General features: G+C 42.4%; 1 long non-coding RNA gene across 1 annotated transcript in view; it reads left to right on the top strand.

Annotated features, from left to right (window-relative positions):
* Window positions 1–1,803, top strand: part of LOC102498794 (uncharacterized) — a 2,172-nt gene extending 369 nt beyond the window's left edge. Inside the window, exons 2-3 of the long non-coding RNA XR_003548304.1 lie at window positions 496–560; window positions 1,686–1,803. This is a non-coding gene — a long non-coding RNA (uncharacterized LOC102498794). The remainder of the gene's footprint in view (window positions 1–495; window positions 561–1,685) is intronic.
* Window positions 1,804–8,097: the final 6,294 nt, after the last annotated feature.

Consider the following 8,097-nt stretch of genomic DNA (forward strand, 5'->3'; position numbering starts at 1 on the left):
GACGAGCGCACACATCCTATAGCAAAAATCTCTCTCTCAAAAAAAAAAAAAAAAGCCTGGAATTTACCCCACATAGTGGGGTATATTTACCAAAACAGTGGGCTTGAAACATGTTCTAGTAATGCTATTGGACCTCACAGTAAAGAAAGATTTTTTTTTTTTTTTGGAGAGGTTTTCACTATAGGGCGCGTGCGCTCGCCAGACAGACAGAGACAGAGAGACAGAAAGCGAGCAATCACCCCCCCAGGGGAGATGACCATGCCACAATCTCTTCTCCTCCATTCTCCTTTCGGGATCTTGGGCATGCATGCACACACGCCTGGCTTGAGTTTTAAGCCACCGGGTCCGGGACGTGAACCGCGGTCGACTACGTGGGAGTCCAGCGACATAGCCATTATGCTAACTGCTGGTTCCCAAGAAAGAAATTTTAATGCAACATGAGAAATAGGGGCAAAAAAGAAAGCTTTCTTTTTCATTTTTATTTTTTTTCTACAGCCACTTTTGCAACATGACAAAGACATCAAGAATGACCTAAGGATCCGGGCTGAAATGCCTTCCAGGTATTAGGATTATCAGCAAATAGTGCTGGCCTCGCGCAAACTCAGGAAATGTTATTTTTTTGAGCTCACTTACAGGAAATTATTGGAGGATGCTGCCAGAAAGCACAATGAGTAGACAGAAGAACGCATTGCGTGTGTAATGTTAAACCAAGAATAACACACATGTGGACACCAATTAACCTGTGACGTGGAAATGAGACCACTGGTAAAGTCAAAAGAACAAAGGAGAGAGTTGAGAAAAAAGCTATTTTATGTGTAATAGGTGGAGTCAAGAGGGTAGAATTTCTTTCTCAAATGGCAAATTAAGTAATAGATATACAAAAATATGAAATATATGGAAGTACACATGTGCAGAAGTTTTAGAAAGAGTAGTGAATATGGTCCAGATGGTGGCAGAGTGGTAAAACACAGTACTCCGAGAGTCAATCCCACATGGGCACGTTCCCGGTTCATGCCTGGTGGCCTCCCTGAGAACTCTGGGTCCATGTACGCCCACAGTCTGGGGCTGGCTGAAAGCTAGAGGTCAACTGCAGCATCAAGATGCTGTTCGGGGGACCAGCACATGGTGGACTCCCAGGTAGCTGACTGCGGTTCGAGGGCCGGAGCCAGTGGCTGTTGGGAGTGCTCTCTCTGTTACTCACGGGGAAAAAATGAATAAATAAACTAAGTGAAAGGAGAGTGAACAAGACTCAGAAGTAAAAGGACAATGAGTAGGAATTACTATCAGCAGATACGAAGAAGAGCTGGAAAGCCTAGGGAACTATAACAGCAGCCTTGCTACATGACTGGACAAACTCAGGAAACAAAATATTGGGTCGTCAGAAAAGTCATGATGCATTTTTCTGCTTTTCTATGCAAAAATGTGCCATTACTTTTCCAACAGCTCAATAATAAAACCCAGAAATTGACTCCAATTCAAATTTTGTATACAATAAGTGAGGAAAGGCAAATATTCAAGGATGTGGGTTTCATACTAGGATAGTATCTGGAAAAAATGAAGTTAAATCCTACATCCGAAAGAGCGTTTAAATTATGCTGCAGTAAAAATGACCTGAAAACCCAGCAAACACTGATTTCTCATGTGCGTTACTCATGAACCACGGGCGGGTTTCTCCCCTGTTCCAGCTCCTGTCACCATCACTCTGGAATCCCAGCCTCCACCCGCCGTTGCCCTGCCGGAACGAGAAGTGAGGAAGAGCAAAAGCGGCCCCACTTCTTACACCTCCTGCCTCGCAGTGCCGTAATCGGTCTCAGCTCACATTTAACTGAACAAAGCAGGTCAGCGTGGTGAAGCCCGGCACGGAGAGGGTGAGGAGGTAGAATGATCTCAATGAACAGGCATGAAAACTGTGTAAGAGTCAGTCCACAGTGCTTTCATAACTCACACAGCTCTGGGACACATTTCAAGTGGACCGAAGACTTAGTGATAAAAATAGGAAATTATGAAATGTTCTAGAAGATACCCGAGGTCATTCTTTTACTAGTCTAGAGAAGGCAAGTTTTTTCTAACTACAAAGTACACTAAAGAAGCCATTAGGGAAATAATATTTTTTTTTACTATATACAAATGAAATAGTTTTCTTTTTAAAAATTTACCGTAGGATGTCTGCACTTGCTGCACAGAGAGAGGGAGAGGGAAAGTGAGAAATGACCTCTCATGAGGGTTGGCCACACCATAATCCTTTCTTTGCCATTTTTCGTCTCAGGAGCTTTGGGCACATATGCACATGCACCTGGTGTGTTTTTAAAGCCAACAGGTTTGGGATTTGAACTGTACAGTCTAGACTCCATGGGAGCTGACTGAAGGCTGGAAGCCACTAACTGGCTACAACACATCAAATATTTTTTCTTGAGTAACAATCATAAGCCCTTTCCAAAGACAAATTACAACATAATTGACAATTATTTGTAATTTAGAACATAGTCAAAATGTCACTCTCTAATATATAAAGAGTGTCTATTTCAACAAGAAAAAGAACCACCAGAACACCTGGGCAAAGAATTGAGCAGATTGGTCAAAGGAAGGGAATTCAAGTGGCTCATAAATAGAAAAAAAAAAAAAAAGAAAGAAACAAGAAAAAAAAATCCCCAACATATTCTCAGCCTATTTATAATAAGACAAATGCAAAAGAGACTACCAGGAAATTCATTTTTATTGCACAAACTGGCAGAATCCAAAACTTTGTGGATACATGTTTCGGAGAGGCTCACCTTTTGCTTGTGGGAGTATAAACTAGAACCCTTTTGTATGTAAAACCAGCAGTATCTATCAAAATTACCAGTTCATATGTCCTTTGGTCTAATTTAATTTCTAAAAACTTTGACTTGCAGGTCAACTCAAGTTATGCCACTGTGAGAAACGCCCTGCCCTGCCCTGCCCTGCCAGGAGAAGCTGCTGCCAGAGGCAGATACCACTGGTGACACGCAGAGCAGAGAGTGGAGATGACCGTGTGGGCGGGGCTGACAGCATGCAGACCAGGGAGCTCTTCATAGTTGACACCCTATTGACCTGCAGTTGGACGCTTAGCCCAGCGTAATAAATCAGATGACTCTTTACTAGATGAAATTGTACTGACTCTCTGGAAGAAATTAGGGCAGCTGGTGGGGTGTCAGTGCTCTTGCTTAGAGGTTCTCTCTCATAAAAGCCACCCATATTATTTACAATTTAAGTGTCCCTCCTGTTGCCATATTTTACAATATAAGCAGGAAACCAAGGACCATCAGACATTTGAGGGAGTAACTAATGCTAAAACATGTAAATCACACCAAAGTACAGATAAAGGATCCTGTAAAAATAAATCAGCAATGAAGAGAACTTTTAAGAGTTCCGGGACCAGCAGTTAGCGTAATGGCTATGTCACTGGACTCCCACGTATTCGACTATGGTTTGAGTCCTGGACCCGGAGGCTTAAACTCACACCGGGCACGTGTGCGTGTGTGCCCAAGATCCCAAGAGGAGAATGGAAGAGAAGGGATTACAGCGTGGCCATCCTCCCTGGGGGGTGATTTCTTGCTTTCTGTCTCTCTCTCTCTGTCTGGTGCTCGCACGCATCCTATAGCAAAAACCTCTCCAAAAAAAAAAAGGAGTTCTAATTAGTATTTGTAACAAGATTCAAGATTGCTCTCATAAAACAAGAAACAAGAATTGGATGCCATGAAAGAGGAACATATTGTGTGTGTGTGTATGTATATATAAATATATATATAAAATATATATCAGATATGCTGTGTATATCTAATATATATACATTAGATATATATTATATATATATATATGAGTGTGAGTGTGTGTGTGTATTAGATTAGAAGGGTGGGAAGGTAAGGATAGGAAATATTTTTGATTGCAGGATGAAAAGACAAGGGGGAAAAAGATGAAAATTTTAACCTTCAAGAAGATCAGTCCAGGAGGCCATCTAGCAAATAAGAGTTGAAGGAAGAGAAAATCAAGTAGATGTAGAGGTCATATTTATCAAATACATTAAGAAAATCTTTCACAAATTGATAATGGATATATCTTTAAGGCCACAGTAATGTGGAACAGGCAGTGAGAACCCAGCCCTGTGACCGTGGGAATCAGGAATCCATCTCATATTTTGTTCCCTGACATCAAAGTGAGATCTGAAGGGACCAGCAGTTAGCGTAATGGCTATGTTGCTGGACTCCCACGTAGTCGACTGTGGTTCGCGTCCCGGACCTGGTGGCTTAAACTCACTCCAGGCGTGTGTGCGTGCGTGCCCAAGATCCCGAGAGGAGAATGGAGGAGAAGGGATTGCGGCGTGGCCATTCCCCCTGGGGGGTGATTTCTCGCTTTCTGTCTCTCTGTCTCTCTCTCTTTCTGGTGAGTGCACATGCCCTGTAGCTTGGGGAGCGCAGCTGCCCTATAGAAAAAAAAAAAAAAAAAAAAAAAAGTGAGATCTGAAAATATCCACGTGTGCAGACTCTCTAGATCATTTCGAAGTTAACCAGAGCAAATGGCTAAGGAGCCAAGCACTAGGTGTGGGACCAAATTGTCCTAGATAAATCATTCTGGTCAAAATCCGCATCCTGGATCCCATAAACTGAAGACGTTCTCACAGAAACAAACCCCACCATGACGGTGATGGGTCAAAGGGTCACAGAAATCAATGGAAAAGGCAGCTAATAGCCAAACTGAAATAACCAGAACAAGAAAATAAAGTAATATTGGGTTATAACTCAAATTATAAAATAAATATCCATAGGTCTAGGAGGAGCTATGTAGATGGTTGGACACATAAATAAGAGTGAAGAGAGAGACCAGCAGTTGGCATAATGGCTGTGTCGCTGGACTCCCACGTAGTTGACCATGGTTCGAGTCCCCGACCCAGTGCTTAAACTCGTGCCAGGCACGTGTGTGTGCGTGTCCAAGATCCCAAGAGGAGATTGGAGGAGAAGGGAATTGCAGGGTAACCATTCCCCCTCGGAGGTGATTTCTCGCTTTCTGTATCTCTGTCTTTCTGGCAAGCGCACATCCCCTATAGCAAAAATGTCTCAAAACAAAAACAAAAACAAAGAAAGAGTGAAGAGGCAAGTCCCCGGTGCACAGCTATCCGAAATAATGCCTGCAGATCCTTCCTCCCCGAGGAGGGGAGGGTAACTCTGTTCTGTAGCGTGGGTTCCGAGTAGTGATTCCCTTCGACAAATTACTCTTTGGGAAGTGGGGAAACTGACTTTAAAGTGAAGAAATCTGACACACCCGAGTTTAATTTTAGGAGCAAAGTTAACACCACAGTCATAAATCATCCTTGCTAGATGACGAGAACGACACTGTACCTCTGTGATCTTCCTATCCAATATCCAAAGCCCCATTCCGATTGTTAGAGAAACATTAGTCAAGCCCCAACTGACATTCTACAGAAAACGCCTCAAAACTGTCATCACAACCAGAAAAGTCTGAGAAACTGTCACAGCAAGGAAAGGGCCTTGCTTGACAACTCAATGTCATGTGAGACTCTGGGACAGGAAAGGGATGTTAGCTAAAAGCAGGACTGGACTATGGGCTTCAGTTAATAATAAGGTGGCAATCCTGGGTCATTCATTGTGACAAACGGACCGTAATGTATGTCAGTAATTGGGGAAACTGGGTGAGGGCATGTGGAAAAATCTCTGTATTCTCTTTGCAATTCTTCTGTGAATCTAAAACTATTCTAAAATCTAAAAGGTATATTTTTAAAAAATCCCAACCACTGGATTGGCGCTCGGATGGGGTGGAGGATCCACACACTCCCACCATGTGCGGCCTTTGAACTTCACCTCACAGGGTCAGACAGGCCTTTGCTGCAGTTGGCTCCTGAACACACCATGACTCAGGAGGGAAGTCAAAGGGCAGAAGGATTAGGCTCATTTCTGAACATTCCTGTGCTTCCCAGGTCTGAAATCCTTTCCTGAAATCCCCGGAGAGCTAATTATTTATTCCTAACCTGCAGCGGCTTGCCAGGCCTTTAGCTTCCTCTAACTGTAGTCGCCCGAGTTCCTGGCCTCTGCTTTGACCTCCTTCCTGGTTCTTACAACTTGACTGATTTCTGAACAAGAATGAAAGCATGTTAGTTCTGGAAGAAAACTTGGACTGCACGGCCAGATCCTCTCACTTTTTATGTTAGGAAACCGAGGTTCAGAGAAGCGTGGAGCTCACCCAGATCTCATAGCTAGTCTCGATCTTACATGCAAATGGACCTTTATTTCCAGATCTTTTAGGGTAAGATAAAATATTAACCTAGTTTTTATCTCCCTCTTACCTTCTGAAGTTCCCACATTGAGAAGCAAAGACGTCTATGTTATATCATAAGTTAATGAAGCAGAGTGTGAAAAATATAATTAATTTTGACGTTTGAGCCTTAGTCCATATCTGCCTTTAGAAATAGAGATCACGTTTTTCTTTATGGCACTCAGCTTGAGAATATTACGCATTGGAATGAATCGCTGACCATGTTATCCCCTTTTAAATGACATGGTAAGAAGTTGTAGAAGCCATGTCCATGGAAGCAATCTAAATTTAGAGGTGTGTTTTGAGTAAGATGTTGCAGATGCTCAAAATAGTATATTTTTTTCTGGAGTTTCTGCAAATTGTCCCCTGGCAGTTCAACAACAATAATCATAATGGGGATATCTCTGCAACTTAGCTACTGGTCCAGAGGCTGGAATGTGTGCCTCTTATAATTGATCATGCATTTGACAATATTCATGCTGGCAGTCTGTTATTTTTTGATTTCCAAAAATCATTTATACCTCTTAGCTAGGAAAAATAAACAAACAAACAAACAAACAATACCCCAAAAGAACTGAACTACCACTTTGCACAAACAAATGCGCCAAATCTCAGGCTGCATTTCAGAAGGGATGAACAGTGCTTGGCATTTGAATATGTCATGTGAAAAGTTAGGTCGACTTTGAAAAATACTAATATTTCTCTGTGCTCTTCATGAAGTGCTCAAGGCAATCATGTCTGATGTTTCACTCTGACTCCCACGAAAGCAATAAAATAGGAGTATGATCACTCACATTTTAAAGGAAAACCTATGCGTGCCTCCCAACTGTCATTACTTTTGACTTCCAGCATCAAGAAAAAGTCATTTTAAAAATTCTAACTTTTTTCTAGCATGGATACAGATCACTGATTTTTTAAAAAATATTTATAAGTTTCTTCCATGAGAAGAAGAGAAAAGCATCCTCCACAGGGTCTAGTCCGATCACGATTCCCTTCCTCAAGTCCTGCAACTTGCTTGGATCCGGGGCACTCACGTACACACACCTCTGTGTTTCAGGCCAACCAGGTGGGGGATTTGAACTGCAGTCAGCATGTGGCTTCCAGCTTTGCAGTCAGGTACACTACTGAGCCCCAGATCAACTCTTTAATGAAATCATAGATGAAACACTGTAAGGCAAGGAGAATGAACACACTATCAGCCCAGCAAGTGCACGCAAGAATCCTACAAATGCAGCGTTGGGTTAGAGGTGTGTGGTTCCGTTTATATAAAGTTCAAAACCAGGCAGAAGTAGTGATGGATCTGATACGGTTGGTTATATGATGACTGTTGGAGTACAGAGCCTGTGGGAAGGGACCCTCTGATTCTATTCTGTTTCGTAATCTAGGTGCTGGTTACACAGGGGTGTTCTTTTGCTGAAAATTAATTGAAGTGATTACACTTAATGGGGAGTGCTATTTGAAATAACATGCTTCGCCGAAAAATTTACTTAGTAAAGAAAATCAGTCGGAAAGCCTCTGTCTCAGGATGGGTGACTTTTAGCCTGTGGTTTTAGCAGAACCGATCTGCAGACCATCAGGGAAACTTAAACCCTGATTACAAGTACGCTAAATGCCTGGACTTGAAGGTTGCATCTTCAGACAGTGGCCATGGCATAAGTGACTACTACTGCTGCACGCTCCAAAGGGAACCAGAGTAACTCCATGCTAATTCAGTACCAGTGTGAGATACATAGACCGGCCTGCAGCTTGCTTGCTTGCTTTTGCACAAGAAGTCTTGTTTCATGCAGAGACTGATCACTTTTTTTTTTTTTTTTT

Source organism: Tupaia chinensis, unplaced genomic scaffold (genome assembly GCF_000334495.1).
Source record: "Tupaia chinensis unplaced genomic scaffold, TupChi_1.0 Scaffold149090_1, whole genome shotgun sequence".
Taxonomy (NCBI): Eukaryota; Metazoa; Chordata; class Mammalia; order Scandentia; family Tupaiidae; genus Tupaia; species Tupaia belangeri.